The sequence below is a fragment of the Schistocerca serialis genome, chromosome 1, assembly GCF_023864345.2.
Source record: "Schistocerca serialis cubense isolate TAMUIC-IGC-003099 chromosome 1, iqSchSeri2.2, whole genome shotgun sequence".
In the NCBI taxonomy this organism is placed as follows: Eukaryota; Metazoa; Arthropoda; class Insecta; order Orthoptera; family Acrididae; genus Schistocerca; species Schistocerca serialis.
In genome coordinates, this window is record NC_064638.1 from 949,030,176 (window position 1) to 949,057,877 (window position 27,702).

Below are 27,702 nucleotides of genomic sequence, written 5' to 3' on the forward strand. Positions count from 1 at the left end.
CTACTGGTCACTGTTGATGCCACTTCATATACACTGACATCTCTTATGCCAATGGTCTTGCTGCAATTGAACACTACCTTTCCCAGTATCCTTCAGACTCTGAACCCATTACCTCATTCCTCACACAACTGACAAACTTTATCCTAACATGTAACTAATTCTCATCTGAAAGGAAGGTATGCAAACAAATCTACAACACAGCCATAGGCACAGTATGGCACCCTCCTACACTAATGTTTATGGGCCATCTAGAGGAAAGCTTCCTAGCTAACCAAAACCCCAAACACCTGGTCAGGTTCAGGTTCACTGATGATGTTTTCATGACTGAGACTCACAGATAAGACACTCTGTCCTCATTCCTTCGCCACCTCAACAGCTTCTCTCCCACATCTGCTTCAACTTGTCCTCCTCAACGCAGCATGCCACCTTCCTGCCTTCCTGAATGTTAACCTCCTCCACTCTGATGGCTCCAACTGCACCCCTGCCCACATTAAACCCACCAACCACCAACAGTACTTGCATTTTGACAGCTGTCTTCTATTCCACACCAAAAATCCTTCTCGTACAGACTGGGCACCTAGGGAGGCCTATCTTCTGTGACAAGAACTCCCGTTACCAGTATGCTGAAAGTCTTACCAAGGCATTCACAGACAGGCACTATCCCCTGGACCTAGTCCACAAACAGATTTCCAGTGCCATTACCCCACTCCTGCCAATCCTTCCACCACCCCTAAGAGCCAGCTAGAAAGGAGTGGTCCATTCATCACCGAATAGCACCCCTGACTGGACCAACTGAACCACATCCTTTGTCAGGGCTTTGATTATTTATCATCAAGCCCTGAAATAAGAGACATCCTACCCAGGATCCTCACCAATCCTCCTGAAGTGATGTTCTGTCACCCACTGAATCTCCACAACATCCTAGTCCATCCTTATACCACTCCCAATCCCAACCCCTGTCACAGGGATCATATCCCTGTGGAAGACCCAGATGGAAGACCTGCTCAATCGACCCACCTAGCACTTCCTATTCCAGTCCTGTCACAGGCTTATCCTACAACCCATCAGAGGCTGGGCCATCCATATCTTCCCTCCCAATGCTGCCTGTGGTAGTCTCATCAGGCTGCCATCTAGTCCCTGCACAGTCCCCACACAGTGCTCTTCTAAACTCCCCAGACAGCACTCTTCTCTCCTCCCACCCATATCCTGCTATTACTTCCCCTTCCCCGCCCCCTTCCAGATTCCTATTTGCATGACAGTCACATTCTGGTTGGAGATGACAGTGGTAGCAGTCATGTGCATTAGGTGTGTGTGTGTGTGTGTGTGTTCTTTGCTGAAAAAAAGCTAAGGCTGAAAGCTCAATGGGTATACTCCAACCTGGTGTTCCCATTGATGATATAGTTTGAAAAGGATGTTACAGGGGTTCGGAGGGTGATGGAAGGTTACAACAGGTGGTGTGGGCAGGGTATCATGGAAAAAGCATCTCATTTCAGGGCTTATTTGAGAAAGACTGCAGTCAGAGCAAAAGTATATCACAATGATTGAAGAGAGACAGCTATACTGCCGCAAGTTCCACTGAAAGCAGTGTGGAGATGTGGTTACCATCGCTTGCTGGCATGTCTCAGGCCGCCAGTTCATATCTGTTCACCAGTAAATATTTATTACTTAGTGTGAGTAGTGATTACCATCGCTTGCTGGCATGTTGCAGGCCACCAGTTCATATACGTTCACCGGTAAATATTTATTACTTAGTGTTTATCATCTTACAATTGTAATGTTTACATATTTTGGAATATTCAATGCTTGTATAAACAGCAGGGCTCTCCAACCAGGAGCCAGTTCTATTCTGTCAATATGCTGGTCTTCATAGTAAATGTTCATCCAGTGGTAAGTGTTGTACTTGACTGACAAGCTTGCTTTTGGATTATGACTCAATTGTGGTTACAATGTGGCAGTATATGAAAGCAAAACTATTCTGTATCTACTAATACTACTGACCCCCCTCATGAACCATGGACCTTGCCGTTGTTGGGGAGGCTTGCATACCTCAACGACACAGATAGCCGTACCGTAGGTGCAACCACAACGGAGGGGTATCTGTTGAGAGGCCAGACAAACGTGTGGTTCCTGAGGAGGGGCAGTAGCCTTTTCAGTAGTTGCAGGGGCAACAGTCTGGATGATTGACTGATCTGGCCTTGTAACACTAACCAAAATGGCCTTGCTGTTCTGGTACTGCGAATGGCTGAAAGCAAGGGGAAACTACAGCCGTAATTTTTCCCGAGGGCATGCAGCTTTACTGTATGATTAAATGATGATGGCGTCCTCTTGGGTAAAATATTCCAGAGGTAAAATAGTCCCCCATTCAGATCTCCAGGCGGGGACTACTCAGGAGGACATCGTTATCAGGAGAAAGAATACTGGTGTTCTACGGATCGGAGCGTGGAATGTCAGATCCATTAATTGGGCAGGTAGGTTAGAAAATTTAAAAAGGGAAATGGATAAGTTAAAGTTAGATATAGTGGGAATTAGTGAAGTTCGGTGACAGGAGGAACAAGGCTTTCGGTCAGGTGAATACAGGGTCATAAATACAAAATCAAATAGGGGTAATGCAGGAGTACGTTTAATAATGAATAAAAAAGTAGGAGTACGGGTAAGCTACTACAAACAGCATAGTGAACGCATTATTGTGGCCAAGATAGACACGAAGCCTACATCTACTACAGTACTACAAGTTTATATGCCAACTAGCTCTGCAGGTGACGAAGAAATTGATGAAATGTATGAGGAGATAAAAGAAATTATTCAGGTAGTGAAGGGAGACGAAAATTTAATAGTCATGAGTGACTGGAATTCAAGAGCAGGAAAAGGGAGAGAAGGAAACATACTAGGTGAATATGGATTGGGGCTAAGAAATGAAAGAGGAAGCCGCCTGGTAGAATTTTGCACGGAGCATAAATTAATCATAGCTAACACTTGGTTCAAGAATCATAAAAGAAGGTTGTATACATGGAAGAACCCTGGAGATACTAAAAGGTATCAGATAGACTATAAAGTGGTAAGACAGAGATTTAGGAACCAGGTTTTAAATTGTAAGACATTTCCAGGGGCAGATGTGGACTCTGACCACAATCTATTGGTTATGAACTGTAGATTAAAACTGAAGAAACTGCAAAAAGGTGGGAATTTAAGGAGATGAGACCTGGATAAACTGAAAGAACCAGAGGTTGTACAGAGTTTCAGGGAGAGTATAAGGGAACAATTGACAGGAATAGGGGAAAGAAATACAGTAGAAGAAGAATGGGTAACTTTGAGGGATGAAATAGTGAAGGCAGCAGAGGGTTCAAATAGGTAAAAAGACGAGGGCTAGTAGAAACCCTTGGGTAATAGAAGAAATATTGAATTTAATCGATGAAAAGAGAAAATATAAAAATGCAGTACATGATATCAACAGGAAGTGCAAAATGGCTAAGCAGGCATGGCTAGAGGACAAATGTAAGGATGTAGAGGCTTATCTCGCCAGGGGTAAGATAGATACCACCTACAGGAAAATTAAAGAGACCTTTGGAGATAAGAGAACGACTTGCATGAATATCAAGAGCTCAGATGGAAACCCAGTTCTAAGCAAAGAAGGGAAAGCAGAAAGGTGGAAGGAGTATATAGAGGGTCTATACAAGGGAGATGTACTTGAGGGCAATGTTATAGAAAGGGAAGAGGATGTAGATGAAGATGAAACTGGAGATACGATACTGCGTGAAGAGTTTGATAGAGCACTGAGAGACCTAAGTCGAAACTAGGCCCCGGGAGTAGACAACATTCCATTAGAACTACTGACAGCCTTGGGAGAGCCAGTCCTGAAAAAACTCTACCATCTGGTGAGCAAGATGTATGAGACACGAGAAATACCCTCAGACTTCAAGATGAATATAATAATTCCAATCCCAAGGAAAGCAAGTGTTGACAGACGTGAAAATTACCGAACTATCAGTTTAATAAGCCACAGTCGCAAAGTACTAACACAAATTCTTTACAGACGAATGGAAAATCTGATAGAAGCCGACCTCGGGGAAGATCAGTTTGGATTCCGTAGAAATGTTGGAACATGTGAGGCAATACTGACCCTCAGACTTATCTTAGAAAATAGATTAAGGAAAGGCAAACCTACGTTTCTAGCATTTGTAGATTTGGAGAAAGCTTTTGACAATGTTGACTGGAATACTCTCTTTCAAATTCTGAAGGTGGCAGGGGTAAAATACAGGGAGCAAAAGGCTACTTACAATTTGTACAGAAACCAGATGGCAGTTATAAGAGTCGAGGGGCATGAGAGGGAAGTAGTAGTTGAGACGGGAGTGAGACATGGTTGTAGCCTATCTCCGATGTTATTCAATCTGTGTACTGAGCAAGCAGTAAAGGAAACCAAAGAAACATTCGGAGTAGGAATTAAAATCCATGGAGAAGAAATAAAAACTTTGAAGTTTGCTGATGACACTGTAATTCTGTCAGAGACAGCAAAGGATCTGGAAGGGCAGTTGAATGGAATGGACAGTGTCTTGAAAGGAGGATATAAGATGAACATCAACAAAAGAAAAATAAGGATAATGGAACATAGTCGAATTAAATCAGGTGATTCTGTGGGAATTAGATTAGGAAATGACACGCTTAAAGCAGTAAATGAGTTTTGCTATTTGGGGAGCAAAATAACTGATGATGGTCGAAGTAGAGAGGATATAAAATGTAGACTGGCAATGGTAAGGAAAGCGTTTCCGAAGAAGAAAAATTTGTTAACATCGAGTATAGATTTAAATGTCAGGAAGTCGTTTCTGAAAGTATTTGTATGGAGCGTAGCCATGTATGAAAGTGAAACTTGGACAATAAATAGTTTAGACAAGAAGAGAATAGAAGCTTTCGAAATGTGGTGCTACAGAAGAATGCTGAAGATTAGATGGGTAGATCACATAACTGATGAGGAGGTATTGAATAGAATTGGGGAGAAGAGGAGCTTGTGGCACAATTTGACTAGAAGAAGGGATCGGTTGGTAGGACATGTTCTGAGACATTGACGGATCACGAATTTAGTATTGTAGGGCAGGGTGGAGGGTAAAAATCGTAGAGGGAGACCAAGAGATGAATACACTAGGCAGATTCAGAAGGATGTAGGCTGCAGTAGGTACTGGGAGATGAAGAAGCTTGCACAGGATAGAGTAGCATGGAAAGCTGCATCAAACCAGTCTCAGGACTGAAGACCACAACAAGAACAACAACAACAATACTACTGATTGCCAACACCTGCATATCCAAGGAATATGTAACCAAAAATACAACAGGAACTCAAATTATTATCAAACAAAAAATGATTAGTGTTGCATAAGCTGAGAGTAAAATGTACTAAAAGCTTGGAAACTCAACGCCTGAATCAACTGAGAATGAACTTTTTCAATGAAAAATGTGGGCAAAATTAAATGTGATGCATTATTTGAGAATCCACAGTATATAACAGAGGGTTGTGTGACAACACTGGTCCCAACATGGAATATAAAATGTTGATGTCAAACACTATCTCTCACACTGATAATGAAGTTATCAACAGTACAAACCAACAAAGTCAAAGACTGCCAGAATTCAGTTCTGGTACAGCCCAAATATCGCTTCAACAAATTCTCGAACGGATGCAAATGGTCAAGACTTACAGATTTCTCACCCCAAATCATGAGTAATGACAACATCACCCCGTGAAACAAGTGGACAAACAAGATGGTTCGACTGTGACATGCTAGCTCAAACAAATGTCAAACACGAATAAAATTCATGAACTTGCACTGAATTTAAGTGATTATGAAACTTATGTGTGATTAATTACAATAACATGTCTGGGACACATAATCCTTGACCTCAACTATGATGTAACATATGAAAGAGATTGCATGAATATCAATGGAGCACATAGACGGAAGAGGATATGGAACAGAAATATTCCATGGACATTCTGTAAATTTACAGCTGATTGTGTCTTACAATAACTAAAAAGGGAATGGTTAAGCTGTATACAGGAACAATATAAACAAGTTTAAGCGGTTTAGTAAGAAGCTGCATGACATCAGGAATGTTACAGTAGTGTATCAAAACACTATCTGAAGTTATGGCCAGACATTAAACCTACCTAGCTGTTGTGTGGCATACGCCCTGAAAAGATAGAGATAAACTGCGAGTGCCGCTCTACCATGTCTAGAGTGATCAAAGCAAGAGAGAGTAGTGCTGACCTGAGCCAGAAAGTCAGTTAATTGCAGATCCTGTTGCCAGGAGTGCACTGGCAGCATGGACTCATAATCATCTTCACAAGAAACACAGTGCAGATGAGAAGTCAGAGTCGCACCAAAAATAAATCCAACACTGTCTATGACTAGGCACACAGCCAAAGTCCAGAAACTAACATCAAGAAGTAGTAAAAATACTCCCAAGACCACCAGAAAAATTTCTCCTCCTTTTCTCTATACCTCGGATTCGCACATCTCATACAGAAAATAGGCAGTGAGCAGAAGGGTTTAACACAACAGCCAGTTGGAAGCATGTAAATCAGTTCCCAGGGTCTCATCATCGAGAGTTGCATGTCACCTTCAATGAAAGATGCTGAATAACCCCCTTGAGAAACCCATACTCAGGTAACAGTGGAAAAAAAATTCCCAAGAATTTTCATAATTGTTTCCCACGTCGTCCTCATGCCCTGGGGATGGGCGAGTCCCAGAGTCCATAAGCAACAAAATATACAGAATTGTAAGACAGCACTCACCATCGAAAAAGCAAAACCCCCAAACAGAAATAGCCAGAGATGGCTGTCGACGAAATGTTACCATGACCAGGGCCCACCCTGACCGTCTCTGGACACTGTTTGCTATACTAAGTCGCACAGGCAGACGAGCGGCCAGCAGCGGTCTATTGTGCAGGTCCAGATCCGCCATAAATTATTTGCTCGCTGGCCACATTCTCAGGAGGACCTAGGTACACTGTTTCTGCATTGTGCAACTACACTCAAACATGAGTTTTCCCATCTTTACTAACATGCTCCCAACAATATAGAGAGAGTTCCCAAAAAATGTAGACACTCTTTGATACTTAATATCTTTGGAACAATATGACATATCATTGCAACTTTGCGCAATAGCGTAGTCCATTGTTTTCTCAACAGATCTTGATGTAAATGATAATTCATTGAAATCCTCAGCTGCCAACAGGCGTTGTTGACATACCTTGATGGGGACAACTGAAAATGTGTGCCCCGACTGGGACTCGAACCCAGGATCTTCTGCTTACATGGCAGACGCTCTATCCATCTGAGCCACCAAGGAAACAGATGAATAGTGTGACTGCAGGGACTTGTCCCTTGCATGCTTCCCATGAGACCCACATTCCCAACTGTCCACAATCTACATACGTAATGTTCCTAATAGATACTTTGCCCAGCCACTCGTAAGTTGACAATTCCCGTAAGAGTTCAGGCAACCTGTGCGCACTCGCACAGACGATCCTGGGTTCGAGTTCCGGTCGGGGCACACATTTTCAGCTGTCCCCATCAAGGTATGTCAACAACACCTGTCGGCAGCTGAGGGTTTCAATTAATTATCATTTATTCTAGAGAAGCTGCACGGTAATCAACGGTATCTGTTCTTTCGAGAACAGTTACTATCTTCATATATAGTTAAATGGCGACCCGGCCATTGACCTTCGTCTGTGCTTGGACAATTCAAGGAACAGTGCCAACTCAAATTGCCACCCTTGATCCATAGTGAAATGAACTGGACAGACAAAATGTTCTTGCTGCTGTTTCCACTAACGTGTACTGACTGGTATCGCATTCCATACAACAAATGTATCTACCAATAGCTGAAATATAACTGACACCCCTCTGATGGTGGAGGCAGATCTGCAAGATCTATGTGTACATGGGAGAAAAAGCCTGTTGCTTCTGGAAATTCTCCCACTGTGTGTGTGTGTGTGTGTGTGTGTGTGTGTGTGTGTTAACTTTGAACTGTTAACATGTTACATATGTTCTCGATCACTCTGACGAAAGTCATTTTAATGCTGGGCCACAAAAATTGCTCTGTCATTAACTTAACGGTGACTTTTGTACTGGACAGGGTTGTGAATGCTGTCATAAATGGTCTTGGTGTGAATCAAGACACACCACACCAAACGAGGTCTTTTGAACCTATTAACTGTACTTCTTTGAACTAGGGGGTAGCTGAAATTCATTTGTAATTACTCCTGTAGCTGTTTGTCTCTGGCTTGCACCACACTCAGCTGACTGTAATTTATTGTACAAGTAATAGTACCAATCCCAATTGGTGACATTTTGTGTCTCCCTAATGTGTCTTATGCCTGTCATAAATTGAACAATAAACTCTGGTTGTCGGGGAGAACAACACACTTCGAGTCTCTTGAAAGTGATCATAATTGATCTAGGGTCCAAATAGACTACAAATGGCCTCCCTTCTACACGAGGGCAGAAGCGCCACACCGCTTCATAAAGGACCAGCAGATCTCAGTCGTATGAACTCCAGTTGGTTTGTGCCAACATCAGTTCGCAGAAGGAAAAACCTAAAAGTTTCCAACACTTCTCAACATGTTGATGGACAGCTGCTATGATAGCTCGCAGGGCAGCATCTATCACTACTGCTAATAGTGCATTACAGACCTCATGAGTTAAGAGAACTGCTTTCTGTAAACAGGCTTTTACCTTTTCAAAGACATATTGCAAATGTGGCATCCATGGTGCCAAGACGTGGGGTGGGGGACTGCAGCTATGTTATCTGTGAGTGATGCTGTCAGCGGTGCCTATATCTCTGTTGCTCCCACCAGTAGAAGATAACAATCCCAAAGAATCTTCTTAGCCACTGAAAAATCGGTTCGACATGGGATGTCTTTAAGGACCGCTATCTTCTTTTTAAGTAGACAAATACTGACCACAGAAACCGCATGGCTGAATAACGTTACTTGTTTTTGGCACAGAACATATTTTATGCCATTTACTATTAAACTGTATTTTCATATGTCATCAGACACTGCACTGAGGTGTTTCTCATATAATGCTGCCATACAGGAAAATACCAACATATCGTCTCGACAGACGAGACAGTAATTCAGCCTCCACAGCACTTCATTAATAAAATTCTGCCATGGTTGGGTGGTATTTTTTACACCAAATGGCATGCACAGATACTCTAAAAAATAGCAAAAGATGTTATAACTGTGGTCTTGGTGAGGTCTTCTCCTGCCACAGGAATCAGGTAATAAGCCTTTTTACAATCAATTATGCTAAAATCTGTAGCTCTGAGTAATACAGTCACAAAATCCTCTATATTAGGGATTGGGTAGCAGCTGAAATAGTAAGTGCATTCAAAATGCAGTAATATTCACAGGGCCTCCTGGCTCCATCTTTCTTTATTAGATGTAATGGTGATGCCCACAGGCTGTCAGATCTGCACAAAATATCCATTTATAACATTTCTTCAAATTCTGCTTTTGTCATGGAAAAACGGTCAGCTGCCAATCTCCATTGTCATCGAGAGACTGAATGCTGGGTGCTATCTCAATATGGTGCGTTGTGGTATGCAGTACTTTAACTAGGTGGCCAATAACTGGCCTCTGGTACAATAAAATTATGGGACGAGCTGGTGGTATTTGTAGCACATTTGCCTATATTGCCTGTGACCACCTCACTGCCCATCTTAATCTCTGCTATACAGAGGTTTATTTCCAGTCCTTGGTGATGAAAGAAACTCACATCAAATATTGGTTGAACAACATTTGCTCGCAAGAACCTCTATTTAAATTTTTCTCACAAGCTGTGACATAGTCTCAAACACAAAACAAATGTTTTTTATTCCAGTCTTTGATCACAATATGAAGTCCTTCGATAATGATTGGTTTCAGTCATCTTCAGATAATATGTTCCACTGCACAGAACCACGCAGTATACATTTTTTACTTAATTTTTCTCACAGAACACAATCTTTGGTTTGTTTATGTTATTGATTTGTGTTCTATGAGAAAAATTAAGTACAGAATGTACACTACTGGCCATTAAAACTGTTACACCGAGAAGAAATGCAGATGATAAATGGGTATTCATTGGACAAATATATTATACTAGAACTGACATGTGATTACATTTTCATGCAATTTGGGTGCATAGATCCTGAGAAATCAGTACCCTGAACAACCACCTCTGGCCGTAATAACGGCCTTGATACGCCTGGGCACTGAGTCAAACAGAGCTTGGATGGTGTGTACAGGTACAGCTGCCCATGCAGCTTCAACACGATACCACAGTTCATCAAGAGTAGTGACTGGCGTATGGTGAGGAGCCAGTTGCTTGGCCATCATTGACCAGACGTTTTCAGTCAGAATGTGCTGGCCAGGGCAGCAGTCGAACATTTTCTGTATCCAGAAAGGCCCGTACAGGATCTGCAACATGGGGTCGTGCATTATCCTGCTGAAATGTAGGGTTTCGTAGGGATCGAATGAAGGACAGAGCCACGGGTCGTAACACATCTGAAATGTAGCGTCCACTGTTCAAAGTGCCGTCAATGTGAACAAGAGGTGACCAAGATGTGTAACCAATGGCACTCCATACCATCACACCGGGTGATACGCCAGTATGGCAATGACGAATACATGCTTCCAATGTGCATTCACCACAATGTCGCCAAACACAGATGCGACAATCATGATGCTGTAAACAGAACCTGGATTCATCCGAAAATATGACGTTTTGCCATTCGTGCACCCAGGTTCGTCGTTGAGTTCACCATCGCAGGCACTCCTGTCTGTGATGCAGCGTCAAGGGTAACCGCAGCCATGGTCTCCGAGCTGATAGTCCATGCTGCTGCAAACGTCATCAAACTGTTCGTGCACATGGTTGTTGTCTTGCAAACGTCCCCTTCTGTTGACTCAGGGATCGAGACGTGGCTGCACAATACGTTACAGCCATGCGGATAAGATGCCTGTCATCTCGACTGCTAGTGATACAAGGCCATTGGGATCCAGCACGATGTTCTGTATTACCCTACTGAACCCAACGATTCCATGTCTGCTTACAGTCATTGGATCTCAACCAACGCAACCAGCAATGTCGCGATACAATAAACCGCAATTGCGATAGGCTACAATCCGACCTATATCAAAGTCGGAAACGTGATGGTACGCATTTCTCCTCCTTACATGAGGCATCACAACAACGTTTCACCAGGCAATGCCAGTCAACTGCTGTTTGTGTATGAGAAATCGGTTGGAAACTTTCCTCATGTCAGCACGTTGCAGGTGTCGCCACCAGCACCAACCTTCTGTGAATGCTCTGAAAAGCTAATCATTTTCATACCACGGCATCTTCTTCCTGTCAGTTAAATTTCACATCTGTAGCACGTCATCTTCATGGTGTAGCAATTTTAATGGCCAGCAGTGTATATTTAAGACGCACCGCAGGGTACTGTGCAGTGGAACCGATTACCTGAAGATGGTCATTACTGATTGAAACTGGTCATCATCGAAGGACTTTATAATGTGATCAAAGACTGGAATAAAAAAATTTAAACATTTAACTGAAATCCAGATCAACTGTTACTTCACATTCACCATATGTTGTAATGGACGAGTTATTGGCTGCAGTAATGCGAAGAGATGCACCCACTAGAGCAGTTGCATTTTATCTGTATGGTAGCATACTTAAATCTGAGCCTTAGGAGATAAGGTAGCAATGGTTAGTTGCCTGTCCATTCCATAAAAATATCATGATAATGTAAACGAACATGTTTGATTTGCTGCACTTGTGTTATGATCAATCTGTCACTGACAACTGGGCCAATTTTCAATGCTGTGTTTTGGTTAATTTTGGATATGTCATCAATGGTGCTTCCAGGACTAATGATGGCTCCTTCATTTATGATTTGGCACTTTTGTGGAACACGGCAACCCATTGCATCCACTACAGACCACTGAGCTCATTTAGGAATGTGCATGGAGATGTGCACATTGTGGCAAGACCACGGAAATGCCTGTGATACCAGCACACCTGGTAATGCTGTTTCCCTTGTGCCATCTGGCCATCCATTTGGTTCTGTTGGTGGAATGAGTGACTATCCTCTTCACCTTGCCTGGTGTGGACCTGTTTATTGACCATGTAATGGATCTGGGAGATGTGTTATTTTCTACTGGATTTGTCGATACCAAATTGTAAATGTTTTCTTATATTTTTTGTCAGAATTTTTTTATTATAATTTGCCTTATTATATGTTAATTTACTTATATTTTTGAGAGTGAAAGCATATTGATTACTATTAGTAAATGTGTTGAAGAATAGCAAAGAGACTGATTACAAGTGGAAGCTTGTGTGTAGTGTAAAATGTCTTTGATGCTGGAGTCGTCTTTGACTGTACTCAGTCGGCAGTTAACTCTTGGTGCGTGTTGACGGTAGAACAATGCGCAGGTCGCCGTCATAAATAATTTTGAATTATGTTACTATTTTTTTATATAAAGTATAAGAAGAAACTACATTCGAAAAAATGGTATTTGAAGCACCAAAAATGAGGCAAACACATTGAACCAGGTCATTTCTGCAGCCGACAAAGATGCATTGTGGAATCATACTTCCACTAGACAACTGAAGCCAAGACCAATATCGCCTTGTAAACATCTAACGGAAAAGGTACTGTCACGAAATATGCCAAATTTAAGTAAATAAAAATAGTGAGCATATTTCAACTTTGTGTCTTAGCCGGGATATCATATTTCAACTGGGGACTGTAGCCGGGATATTGTGTTCACGAGATCTTCAACAGTGCTATGAGGAAGAAAATTTTTGTGTGTTAATACCAGTTTTTTCAGAATGTGTGTTACAGTATTTGTGTTCATCGGGAAGTAAAAGTTTTGGAGAAGAAATGTTTCGGCAAAAAATATAATTTTTGACAGAAGAAAATACTTCAAGAATTTTGGTCAACAATCACATGGATGAAAAACGTGGATTTGCAACAGTAGAAGAGTGTTCCAGATAAGTCACGAAACCCTCGTATTTTGTTAAAACAATCTTTTTATCTTGTTTTGTATTGTTGTGTATAAATTTTTTCTTCAAAATGACTTATGAGATTTTCGAGAGTATTGTGCCTAAAAGTAGAAATTAGTAATTTAATAGATTTCGAAAATCAGGACAGGTCAAATGAAACAGAAAGAACCGATCAATTTGATTTAAAAAGTTTTCTTGTAAATTTCACGAAAGAAATTAAACAATCAGCTGACGACAAAAGACTTACTGGGATGAGAAAATTGATAACATTTTGTTGCAAGTCCAAGCAGTCACTGCCCAAGTGGGTGATCTTTCGAACAGAGTTGGCAGTGTTGAGGAAAAATTGAATCTGTGGAAGCAAAAGTAAATGAAATTGATGCTAAATTGAGCGATGAAATCAATACTGTAAAAAATGAGTTACTGGTAGATAGGGAAAGAAATTTAATTGATTTTAATGAGATAAAAGGGGAAATTAAAAATTTTGATGAGAATACAAATGTTTTAGGTAAAAATGTACAACAAGAAACTGACAGTCTTTTGGTTTCTCTAGAAAAAAAAAGTAGAGTGCCATGATTTAGAAAACAAAAAATCTGTCAGAGAACTTAGCGAAACAATTGAAAGTTTTGACATTGAATTTCAAAGCAAAAATCACAATGTCAACACATGCAATCTTGTATCTAATATTCCAGTGAAGCACTTTTCGGTAGATGGACCCTTACATCCCGTTGATTTTATACAGTATTGTAAGGATTGTTTTTTACCTCACTCACCAGATGATATGAAAATTAAATTTGTGAAAAAATTCTTGGAAGGGGAAGCTTTGACTTGGGCAAACCATTGTAACTTTGGGGATGACCTTTTCAGAATTTGAATCAAAATTTCTGGAAAATTTTTGGGATGATCTTAAACAAACTAGAATCAAAAGTGAATTTTTGAATGGGAGAAACTATAGAGAATCAGATGGGAACATGAAACAATTTTGCAAAAGTGAACTTCAAAAACTTATTCATTTAACAAAACCTTTGGATGACTTGATCAAAATTGATACCTTAAAGAGAATATTGCCATCAGCAATGCAGTTGAGTTTAGTTCATTGTTCTGATAGTAATGTAGAGCAGTTTCTCAATTATATTGAAAAGTTGGATAGGGTAACAACAAGAACACACAGTGGGTTTACTCAGAAAGGTAATGATCAAAATTGGGGAAATGATAACTTTCAAAAAAGGGAACAAAACAATTATCATGGTGTCAGTCAAAATTCAGGGGGATATAACAATTTTCAAAAGAAGGAGCATAATTTTCATCCAAAACAAGAACAACATTTTCACAGAAATAATCAACAAAATAGAGAACACTTTAGGGATCAAAATCACAGAAATTTTGCTAGAGATCAGTACAACAGAAACTACCAACAATCAGGTAATGTTTGGCATAGGAATGGGAACAGAAACGTTGATCAGAGACATTGGCAGAACCACAATCAGCAGTTCAAACAGGAACCAGTTGTAATTCAGGAAATAAAAAATGAGTAGACGCCCCCTTGAAGGTCCGCAAGGTTGAGGCAGAAGGTGAGCATGATGAAAGGACCAATGGATGTGACTATCATAAAACCAAATATGACAGTTCCAAACCTAAGCTATCACATGAGGTCATTAGTTGTCACTTATTGAAGAAATTTCAAGAGGAAAATAATGACGATATTTATAAAGATAAAATTTTCAGTACACAAGAACATACAGTAGATAAAAGTAATTGTGATTCATTTAATTTGACAGAGTTTTACACTTGGGCAGAAAAGAACAACACTTTGTCAGATGATGTAATTTGTAGTAGTTCAGAGACGTGTGTGAATGAAAGAAAGAATGCATGGTGTGAGAATGAAAATATTGGTGAAAGGGATCTGGTAACTTTAGAAAGGGGAAATTATATTTTAGGGGATAATTTGAATGTGTATGACCTGAATATGTATAATGATAATGATGTTGATGATAAAGTTGATAATGATAGGAATGATATTGATGATGATGTTGAGGAAAGGTGTTTCTTTAGTTTAAATAGGGAGTTGGGTATACACATGGTTGAAAATGGATTAAATAGTGAGAATATTATAGAAATTCCCAGGGATGTTACCAGGATGAATAAGGCTCATAAGCTGGGTGTATGTGAAAGTGTGAATTTTGATGTTGTTGGTAAAGAATCTGACTACACAAATAATGATGACACATGTATAACTTCTAGCCTAAGTGAAACTTTTACAGATACTAATGACACACACACATTTCTTATGAATCTATGGCTGAACAGTGAAACTATTTCTTTTGACAATAACTTTAGAAAGATGCTTATTAATGTATGTGAAACTGTGGTGGAAAAAGATGAGATATTTTATTTTTGAAAAGCTGAGAGATAAGTACTTCAATAGTATACAATGTGATTTGGATGAAAATTCTTGGCTATTTGAGAAAATAGAGAGTATTAATGACAATTTTGTATCTTGTGCAAATTTTATAACTGTGACAAATAATACATGTAATGATATACCATACGATTCTGATAAGTATAGGTTTGGGGAAATTGAAAGTGATTTATTACATGAGGATACAGGTTCTGAGAAAAGTGATCAACTTTGCAGTCCTTATATAAAAGTTCAAATTGGGTCATGGATTGGTAAATGTTTAATTGATACAGGAAGTGAGATCTCGGGAATATCTGAAAGGTTAACCAAGAAATTGAAAGTGGGGAAAGATTTTGTTGAAATGCCAGTCGTTGGGGTAAAGATAAAAGGTGCTACTGGGAAGAGCAGTAAATTGGTAAAAAGCCAGGCTTTAGTGACATTTTTAATTGGATGTTTTGTAATTCAGGAATTTAATGAGGATTTTCTTTTGGGTATGAATTGGATAGTAAAAGTAAATACAGCATTTGATTGGGTTGGAAGAAAACTTTTGATAGAAACTAGTGAAAAGGAATACATTCAGACAAATTTTGTGAACACACTTGGTGATCAGAGTAATGGAAATTTTGACAGCATCAATTTACTAAAAGAAAACAGATTGGAGAATATTGAAACTCATAGATTTGATACTGATGAAGTTGAATTTGGGAATTTAGTAAATTTGAAAATTTCAGAAACACAAAATTTATCTGGGGAGCAAAAACAACAGTTAGAAAATCTGCTGTGGGAATACAGTGATGTTTTCAGTGACATACCTGGTAGGGTAAAGGGTTATCAGTGTGAGCTTCAGGTAAAACCTCATGAACCATTTTTCATAAAACCATACAGTATTGCAATATCAGAAAGACCTGCTGTTGAGAAAGAGCTGAAAAAGATGGAAGGATGTAATATAATAGAAAGGAGTATCAGTGCATATAATAATCCTCTAGTAGTAGTTTCGAAAAAAGATGGTGGAGTAAGATTGGTTTTGGACTCTAGACACTTGAACAAAATTTTGTTCAGACAGACAGACCATCCCGAAAATATTGATGAATTACTCTATAAATTTACAGATATAAAATATATGTCAAGTTTGGATCTAACTTCGGGTTTTCATCAGGTACCACTTTCGGTTAATTCTAGGAAATACAGTGAAACCTCTATAAAACGTTTTTCAAGGGACCACAAATTCTGAACACTGTATAGAGGAAAACACTATAAAGAGGAAGGCTTCCAAATAATAATTATAGGGCATTACTGAAGATCAGGATACCACTAATCAGCTTTGACAAATGGTGCCATAGATGACATTTTAAATTTTCACAACATATGATATTCATTGCAAATGATCAATGTATCAACTGATTAGTTGTTTTAATTAAAACATGGGGCTCGGTAGGTGGATGGGTGAAAGTAAATGGATCAGTTTGTACAGTAAAAAGTTACAACAGATTCTTAAGATTGACATCATTCTCCAAAGCTGACAGGTGGTATCCCATTCTTCAGTTGACCCAATTATAGAATATGAGCCAAATTTTGTTTATGATGTACTGAACATATTACATAAAAACACAGTAAATGGCACAGATTAAAAAAGAATTAGTTACAAAAAAATTACTTCAATAATTAAATTATCAAATGGAACTTAAATTTGCACAAAACTCTAGGAACCTAAGCAATCTGAAAATAACATACCTATGATTTTTCAAAATATTCAAGCAGGTTTGCTTGTTTTCTATTTCTCCTAGACTCTATGGCAATCATTTCTTGCTCCAAATGAGCAAGTTGAACTACTGTTCTGTCCTCAAGTCTATCGGCCATCATGTATCTCCTGAATGTTTCAAAGGCTTCAGCTGCCTTAGTATATGAGGGCACAGGGTCATCTTCCTTGTCACTGTCGCTTTCACTACCACTATTACTCTCCAAGCTTCTCTCTGCGGTCAGCTCCTCAATACTTTGTACTCCTGTGGTTGCCACGTTGTCATCCACAGTCACAAAGTCCTCAAAAGTGACAGAATCACTGCCTATTAATTGGTGAAACTCTTGCAAATCACTTGCAACTTCTTCCACTGGAGCTGCCATCTCATTCTCACAGAATCCCGCTTTTGTGAAACAGTTTTTAATAGTTTCAGTACTTACTTCCCTCCACGAGTACATAATTAAATTTATTGCCTGTAAAATATTCAGTTTCAGTTGTGAGCTTTCCTGGCTTCCCGGTATTCTTTGGTCCATCAAATTCAAGGCCTTTTTTACAAGGGCTGTCCTATATTTAACAATAAGGGCGTGTATTATGCCCAAGTCCAAAGGTTGCAGACAGCTGGTGCAGTTGGGTGGCAGGAAAATTACTTTAACATTTCTCAGAAAGGGTACGTCTGGTGGATGTGCCGCACATCTATCCACAAACAGCAGCACTCTCCATAATGGCGTCAAATTCTCTGAGAAAACGTAAAAATATTTCACTCGTCATCCATGCCTTGGCATTGTTTGTATATTTGCACGGAAACATGGAAATGTTTTTGAAGCACCTTGGATTTTTTGGCATCCCGATAACCAAAGGTTTCAGGTTTTCACTGCCATCAGCGTTTGTACACAACAAAACGGTAAGACGTTCCTTGGTCTTCTTACCGCCATGGCAATTTTCCCCACGAAAAGTAAATGTCTTATCCGGCATTAAACTGAAAAACATGCCGATTTCGTCAGCGTTATAAATGTCACGCAGTTTGTAGCCCTGTATCAGATTAGGGAGAGTCTGCATCCACTGAGCTACAGTTGGTTTGTCCACACTTTTACTTTCTCCACATTCCGATTTGTACACAACACCATGACGCTGTCGAAATTTATCAATCCATCCATTGGACGCCTTAAAATTGGCCATTCCTAACTGCAGTGATATTTGAAGCGCCTTCTCCTTCAAAATAGTTCCATTTATTGGAATGTTTGCAGCACGTGCTTGCTGTTAATAAAACTTTCTCCATTTCGTCGTAAGTCGATTGTTTCAAACGCATACGTTTCGAATTTCCACAATTCTCAAACCCTTCCATTATCGACGATCTGTTTTTCATAATAGTGTTGAGTGTTGAAGGGGCCAGTCCCAATTGCTTCACTAGATCCACGCGACTCACGCCAGGAGATGCCTCCTCCACTTTTTTAATAATAGAAACCTTCTCTTCCAGAGAAATATTCTTCCGGTTTTCACTCATGTCCACTGATGAAAGCTTAAAAAAAAACGTTATATCGAAGACACACACTTACTAGGCACACGAACTGTTTCCTGCTCAGCTCATACAACACGCTACTAACAAGGGAACCTCCCCATCGCACCCCCCTCAGATTTAGTTATAAGTTGGCACAGTGGATAGGCCTTGAAAAACTGAACACAGATCACTCGAGAAAACAGGAAGAAGTTGTGTCGAACTATGAAAAAAATAAGCAAAATATACAAACTGAGTAGTCCATGTGCAAGATAGGCAACATCAAGGAGAGAATCAGCTCAAGAGCGCCGTGGTCCCGTGGTTTGCGTGAGCAGCTGCGGAACGAGAGGTCCTTGGTTCAAGTCTTCCTTCGAGTGAAAAGTTTACTTACTTTATTTTCGCAAAGTTATGATCTGTCCGTTCGTTCATTGTGTTCACTGTAATAAGTTTAGTGTCCGTGTTTTGCGACAGCACCGCAAAACCGTGCGATTAGTAGACGAAAGGACGTGCCTCTCCAATGGGAACCAAAAACATTTGATCGTAAGGTCATAGGTCAACCGATTCCTCCACAGGAAAACACGTCTGATATATTCTATACGACACTGGTGACGGCATGTGCGTCACATGACAGGAATATGTTGTTGACCCACCAAACATGGTGAATGGGTAAAAAGCTTCTTCTACCGTGCCCGATTTAGGTTTTCTTGTGGATGTGATAATCACTCCCAAAAAAGTGATGAAAACATAAGAGTTTGTCACATAAACTGCAACAAATGAATGTGACAGTTTCACAGTCGCACAGTTTTCCCTGTGCCCTGTCAAAACATATGTTTTGTTTCGATGTTTGTTTAGGTGTAGCGTTCCCATACCACGGCGCAGTTACCTCGCATCGGACGGACGGACGGACGGACAGATCATAACTGTCTCAAAATAAAAAATCAAACTCTTCACTCGACGGAAAACTTGAATCCAGGACCTCTCGTTCCGCAGCTGCTTACGCTAACCACGGGACCACGGCGCTCCTGAACTCACACTCTGCTTGATGTTGCCTATCTTGCACATGGACTACACAGTTTGTATATTTTGCTTATTTTTTTCATAGTTCGACACAACTTCTTCCTGTTTTCTCGATTGATCTGTGTTCCGTTTTTCAAGGCTTATCCACTGTGCCAACTTATAACTAAATCTGAGGGGGGTGCGATGGGGAGGTTCCCTTGTAAGTACTAATACAAAGCATCGACTGAAGTGGCGCCAAAAAGATCGCAAGCAGAATGTGCGTCACATTTCACGTGACCGGGTTTTGCCGATGACATATGAAATACGCTGAGCGCAGGCTTTCCAAGCCGGTGCAAACTGTGAAACCACAGAACGGAAAACGATGTGTCTACATCCAGTCACTTAAACGTTATAAAGAGGTAAATAATTGACCAGGGTTCCAAAAATATGAGCGTTACATGGAGGAAACTGTAATATAGAGGAAACGCAGTAAAGAGGAAAATTTAACATTGTTTATATGGGCTTTTAGTCGGGACCGAAAACAACGGACGTAACATAGAGGAAAACATTATATGGAGGAACGTTATAAAGAGGTTTCACTGTATACCGCTTTCTTGTACAATGGTAAGAGTTACCAATATTGTGTTGTGCCATTTGGGTTAAATTCTTCTGTTTCCGAATTTATAAGAGCTTTGGACCATGTACTGGGGCAAGAACTTGCATCTAAACTGATAATTTATGTAGATGACATTTTGGTTACAGGGCAAAATTGCGAGGAACATTTTTCGATTTTGAAGTCAGTTTGTGAAAAACTTAGAAAAGGGGGGGATGACATTGAAATTAGAGAAATGTAAATTTGCAGTTTCTGAATTAAAATTTTTGGGACATGTTGTCACAGATAAGGGAATTTTGGCAGATCCAGAAAAAATTAAAGCAATTTCAGAAATTCCTATTCCTAAGACTAAAAAACAATTAAAGTCGTTCTTTGGGTTATGCGGTTATTACCGAAAACATAAAAGTGATCAGAGTCTGAATGCACCATGTTTAAGTCAGTTACTTAAGAAAAACACTGTTTGGGTTTGGGGTAAAAGTTGTCAGGAAGAGTTTGATAAAATTAAGTAAGAGTTGAGGAAGCAACACTTATTACACAGACCTGAATTTAATTTACCATTTTGTTTGAACACTGATAGCAGTAATTATGGGCTTGGAGCAGAGTTATTTCAAGAAAGAGTAGAGAATGGAGTTAAGATACATTGTACCATAGCATTTGCAAGCAGAATGTTGCTCAAGCATGAGAAAAATTATACAGTCACAGAGAAGGAACTTTTGGCAATTCATTGAGCTTTTACAAAATTTAGAATTTACCTTATTGGACATAAAACCATAGTATTTTTGGATCACAAAGCTTTGAGTTACTTACAAGAGTGCAAATTATTCCACAGAAGATTGACCAGATGGGCAATATTTCTGCAACAGTTTCACTTTGAAATCAAACACATAAAAGGTTCTGAGAATGTAGTAGCTGATTCACTTTCAAGGTTACCAATTGGGGGAGAAAAGGAGATTTTTGAACAAGAGGAGGAAAAGCAATTTAAAATTAGATACTTGAAAGGGGTGGAAAATGAGAAAACAATTAGAGCTATGTGTAACAAAATTAGAAAAAAAATCAAAATTTGGATCAGAGTTGGAAATTAATCAAAGAATGTTTAGGCAAGAAGGGGTATGAGAAACTTGATAAATTTTACAAATTACATAAAGGGATTTTATTTCGGAAAACAGATGTAGATTCTGATAATTGGAAACTGTGTTGGCCAGAGGCAGATGCTGATAAGCTGATAATTTACATACATGAAAGTTTTGGTCATTGTGGGATACAGAAGTGCATTCAAAAGATACAAGAAAATGTTTATTTTTACAATATTGGAAAGAAGGTAAGAAAGGAATTGGCAACCTGTGACAAATGTGAGAGAGTTAAAGTGAGCAATCAAAGATGTGGTGGAGAGATGCAAAACATTATTCCGGAAAAACCTTTAGATCTTATCGCAGTGGACTTATATGGAATGTTACCAAAGAGTAAAGGTGGTCACTGTTACACATTTGTTATGGTAGATGTATTTTCAAAATTAATTAAACTATATCCAGTGAAAAAAGCTACTAGCCATGAAATTATAATAAAAATTGAAAGAGATTATTTCGCACAGGTGGGTAAACCAAAAGCTATATTATCAGATAATGGTTCACAGTTCACCTCTAAAATTTGGAAAAAGTTTATTGAAAGATCAAAATTAAAGCATATACTTATATCTGTTTATTCTCCATCCACAAATCCTGCAGAAAGATATATGAGGGAAATTGGGAGACTGTAGAACCTATTGTAGCCATAAACATCCAACCTGGTTTGAGCACATTCGAAATTTTGAAGATATTTTGAATAGCCTACAACATAGTTCCACAGGATTTTCACCGTATGAGATTATGTTTAATGTTAAACCTCCAAATCTTATATCAGAACTTACTGAATTTCCTAAATTGACACCTTTAACTATGCAAGAGAGAGAAGATATTGTCAGGGAAACTATGAGGAAACAAGGGGAAAAGAGGAATAAAAGACATAACAATAGGGTAAAATTAACCACTTTCAAAATTGGGGATCTTGTTCTGGTCAAATCTCATGAAAAATCAAAAATGTTAACTTCCGAAATTAAAAAATTCTTTGATATCTACACTCCTGGAAATGGAAAAAAGAACACATTGACACCGGTGTGTCAGACCCACCATACTTGCTCCGGACACTGCGAGAGGGCTGTACAAGCAATGATCACACGCACGGCACAGCGGACACACCAGGAACCGCGGTGTTGGCCGTCGAATGGTGCTAGCTGCGCAGCATTTGTGCACCGCCGCTGTCAGTGTCAGCCAGTTTGCCGTGGCATACGGAGCTCCATCGCAGTCTTTAACACTGGTAGCATGCCGCGACAGCGTGGACGTGAACCGTATGTGCAGTTGACGGACTTTGAGCGAGGGCGTATAGTGGGCATGCGGGAGGCCGGGTGGACGTACCGCCGAATTGCTCAACACGTGGGGTGTGAGGTCTCCACAGTACATCGATGTTGTCGCCAGTGGTCGGCGGAAGGTTGCACGTGCCCGTCGACCTGGGACCGGACCGCAGCGACGCACGGATGCACGCCAAGACCGTAGGATCCTACGCAGTGCCGTAGGGGACCGCACCGCCACTTCCCAGCAAATTAGGGACACTGTTGCTCCTGGGGTATCGGCGAGGACCATTCGCAACCGTCTCCATGAAGCTGGGCTACGGTCCCGCACACCGTTAGGCCGTCTTCCGCTCACGCCCCAACATCGTGCAGCCCGCCTCCAGTGGTGTCGCGACAGGCGTGAATGGAGGGACGAATGGAGACGTGTCGTCTTCAGCGATGAGAGTCGCTTCTGCCTTGGTGCCAATGATGGTCGTATGCGTGTTTGGCGCCGTGCAGGTGAGTGCCACAATCAGGACTGCATACGACCGAGGCACACAGGGCCAACACCCGGCATCATGGTGTGAGGAGCGATCTCCTACACTGGCCGTACACCACTGGTGATCGTCGAGGGGACACTGAATAGTGCACGGTACATCCAAACCGTCATCGAACCCATCGTTCTACCATTCCTAGACCGGCAAGGGAACTTGCTGTTCCAACAGGACAATGCACGTCCGCATGTATCCCGTGCCACCCAACGTGCTCTAGAAGGTGTAAGTCAACTACCCTGGCCAGCAAGATCTCCGGAACTGTCCCCCATTGAGCATGTTTGGGACTGGATGAAGCGTCGTCTCACGCGGTCTGCACGTCCAGCACGAACGCTGGTCCAACTGAGGCGCCAGTTGGAAATGGCATGGCAAGCCGTTCCACAGGACTACATCCAGCATCTCTACGATCGTCTCCATGGGAGAATAGCAGCCTGCATTGCTGCGAAAGGTGGATATACACTGTACTAGTGCCGACATTGTGCATGCTCTGTTGCCTGTGTCTATGTGCCTGTGGTTCTGTCAGTGTGATCATGTGATGTATCTGACCCCAGGAATGTGTCAATAAAGTTTCCCCTTCCTGGGACAATGAATTCACAGTGTTCTTATTTCAATTTCCAGGAGTGTATATTGGGCCTTTTGAAGTCATAGAAAATCCACACCCTAATGCTTATCGTTTGGTGTATCCTAAGTCAAAGAAATTATTTGGTCTCAGGAATGTTGTCTCTTTGAAACTATATAAACAGAAATCATAATTTCAAAATTTAAATAACCTATTATCATCTAAAACAAAAGTCCTCCACTGGAATATGCTTGTTAGAACAAAACTACCTGTACAACCAAGTATGTATATTTGCATGTATAAATTAATAATTTGAAGTCACATGTTAATTGAAACTGATGAAAAAACACTGTTGTAACAAAAAATGAGAGAAAGATTTATTTTTACTTTTTTACAAAAAAAAAAAAAAAGTCTCCCTAGTGAGCATTTATGAATTTTTTCTAATTTTTGGAAGCTAAGTCTTCCCTGTGGGTGAAGGCATGCATGTGAGGACATGCATGCAAAGGTATAAGTTTCAAAACAAATTTTAGATAAAGCCTCATGATATATGAGCAATTTATTGTTGTGGGGAGCGAAAGTACTCTTCACAAGAATGTGATTTGTAGTAATATTGTAGTAGAGAGGCAAAAGTGTACATAAATAATTGCAAAAAATTTAGATAATACCGATGTATCTTTAGCTGTACTAAAAGAAGAAAATCATTACCAAAAACAATTACAAAATTAAAAAAACATGATGGAAAAACTTTTAAAAAGAATATGATAAGCAAAAAAATTATACAAAATGAAAAAAACATGAGTAAAAAAAATTATATTTTAAAAAAATCAGAAGTTATATATATATATATATATATATCTAAAAACAAAGATGATGTGACTTACCAAATGAAAGTGCTGGCAGGTCGACAGACACACAAACAAACACAAACATACACACAAAATTCAAGCTTTCGCAACAAACTGTTGCCTCATCAGGAAAGAGGGAAGGAGAGGGAAAGACGAAAGGATGTGGGTTTTAAGGGAGAGAGTAAGGAGTCATTCCAATCCCGGGAGCGGAAAGACTTACCTTAGGGGGAAAAAAGGACGGGTATACACTCGCACACACACACATATCCATCCACACATATACAGACACAAGCAGACATATTTAAAGACAAAGAGTTTGGGCAGAGATGTCAGTCGAGGCAGAAGTGCAGAGGCAAAGATGTTGTTGAATGACAGGTGAGGTATGAGTGGCGGCAACTTGAAATTAGCGGAGATTGAGGCCTGGTGGATAACGGGAAGAGAGGATATATTGAAGAGCAAGTTTTTCGAAATTTTCCCGAATTTCTCCGTCCTTTAACGTGTTTTAGCGGCAACACAACCACCTAACCTTCATGCACATCGCTGTCTACCAACCCAAGTTCACCACAGGATCAACTTAACCAACACTTTTTCGCATTTTTTCATACCAGATCTCCAGTTATTTTCTAGTTCACCCTTATCTCTCCCCATATATTTTTATCTTTCATTTTCATTTCAACCTCATGTTACACTTTCCACCTTCTAATACCATGTCACCCTCACAACACCCCCACAACGACCCCATTAAGTTTTATTTACATTCCCTCCGCAAACATGCCTTCACCCTAGCCAAATTACGCTCACATATTTTATTTTCTCAGGCTTGTCTGACATTTGGCATAACCCCCAAAGGCCTCACACTTAAAGTTCCCATCTCTGGCTGCAACCCTTCTTTCCATCAGTCCCTATACCAGTTCCAAACCGAACAATCCATTGCCCTCACCCACCTAATCCTTCACCTACACATCAACTCAGCCAATGAACACACCCGTCAACTCCTATCCTTAATAAAAGTCCTCAATCTTTCCTCTCCCACATCCACACCGGCTATTCAGAGCATCCTCCTCCAGGCCAACCGCAAATTGGAGCAGCATGCCACCCTTCACCTAAAAAAACTATCCAATCTCCTGGTTTCCCACCTCCGGAAAGGCAACTCACTCACCCTTCACAACCTTTCCAGCAAACCTCAACCACCTCTCATTGCACACAAACCCAGTCTCTCCCATCTACTCAGTCTCCCACTTCCAGCTCCACTCCCTCCAAAACCTCAAAATTCCAAGCAACACAATCTGGCACCACAACACCCTAACTCAGTAGTTAACCTTTCCTCCAAACCTCTCTCCCAATCTGAAACCTCTGTCCTATCCAAAGGCCTCACCTTCAGCCCCACTCCCAGATTCAACCAAACAGCCCTCGTCAAAGATTTACTGTCCTACACTCGTACTCTCTGCTGGAAGTATCACTTTGCCACGAAGAAAAATGATCCTAATCCTACCCCTAATGATCCAACTCCCCAAGACACTATCCAAATTGAACCCTGCCTGGAACAGTTCCGTCCTCCGTCACAGCGGGACCCACCTCCTCTTCCTCAAAATCACCCTCTCCAAACCTTCCAGGAATTTCTGACTTCCAGCCTTGCCTCTCAATCCTTCTTAAAAAACCTTAATCCTACTCCCAACATCACCACTGCTGAAGCCCAGGCTATCCGTGATCTGAAGGCTGACCGGTCCATCATCATTCTTCCGGCGGACAAGGGTTCCACGACCGTGGTACTTGATCGTCGGGAGTATGTGGCTGAGGGACTGCGTCAGCTTTCAGACAACACCACATACAAAGTTTGCCAAGGTAATCCCATTCCTGATGTCCAGGCGGAGCTTCAGGGAATCCTCAGAACCTTAGGCCCCCTACAAAACCTTTCACCTGACTCCATCAACCTCCTGACCCCACCGACACCCCGCACCCCTACCTTCTACCTTCTTCCTAAAATTCACAAACCCAATCATCCTGGCCGTCCCATTGTAGCTGGTTACCAAGCCCCCACAGAACGTATCTCTGCCTACGTAGATCAACACCTTCAACCCATTACGTGCAGTCTCCCATCCTTCATCAAAGACACCAACCACTTTCTCGAACGCCTGGAATCCTTACCCAATCCGTTACCCTCAGAAACCATCCTTGTAACCATTGATGCCACTTCCTTATACACAAATATCCCGCACGTCCAGGGCCTCGCTGCGATGGAGCACTTCCTTTCATGCCGATCACCTGCCACCCTACCTAAAACCTCTTTCCTCATTACCTTAGCCAGCTTCATCCTGACCCACAACTTCTTCACTTTTGAAGGCCAGACATACCAGCAATTAAAGGGAACAGCCATGGGTACCAGGATGGCCCCTTCGTACGCCAACCTATTCATGGGTCGCTTAGAGGAAGCCTTCTTGGTTACCCAGGCCTGCCAACCCAAAGTTTGGTACAGATTTATTGATGACATCTTCATGATCTGGACTCACAGTGAAGAAGAACTCCAGAATTTCCTCTCCAACCTCAACTCCTTTGGTTCCATCAGATTCACCTGGTCCTACTCCAAATCCCATGCCACTTTCCTTGATGTTGACCTCCACCTGTCCAATGGCCTTCTTCACACGTCCGTCCACATCAAACCCACCAACAAGCAACAGTACCTCCATTACGACAGCTGCCACCCATTCCACATCAAACGGTCCCTTCCCTACAGCCTAGGTCTTCGTGGCAAACGAATCTGCTCCAGTCCGGAATCCCTGAAGCATTACACCAACAACCTGACAACAGCTTTCGCATCCCGCAACTACCCTCCCGACCTGGTACAGAAGCAAATAACCAGAGCAACTTCCTCATCCTCTCAAACCCAGAACCTCCCACAGAAGAACCACAAAAGTGCCCCACTTGTGACAGGATACTTTCCGGGACTGGATCAGATTCTGAATGTGGCTCTCCAGCAGGGATACGACTTCCTAAAATCCTGCCCAGAAATGAGATCCATCCTTCATGAAATCCTCCCCACTCCACCAAGAGTGTCTTTCCGCCGTCCACCTAACCTTCGTAACCTCTTAGTTCATCCCTATGAAATCCCCAAACC

The 27,702-nt window shown here is 41.0% G+C and overlaps 1 protein-coding gene and 1 non-coding gene across 3 annotated transcripts in view; both read right to left on the reverse strand.

Annotated features, from left to right (window-relative positions):
- Positions 1–27,702, reverse strand: part of LOC126412640 (pre-piRNA 3'-exonuclease trimmer-like) — a 228,370-nt gene that overhangs the window by 94,365 nt on the left and 106,303 nt on the right. The window lies entirely within an intron of this gene.
- Positions 7,264–7,337, reverse strand: Trnat-ugu (transfer RNA threonine (anticodon UGU)). Its single transcript has one exon. It is a non-coding gene; the product is annotated as a tRNA-Thr (tRNA).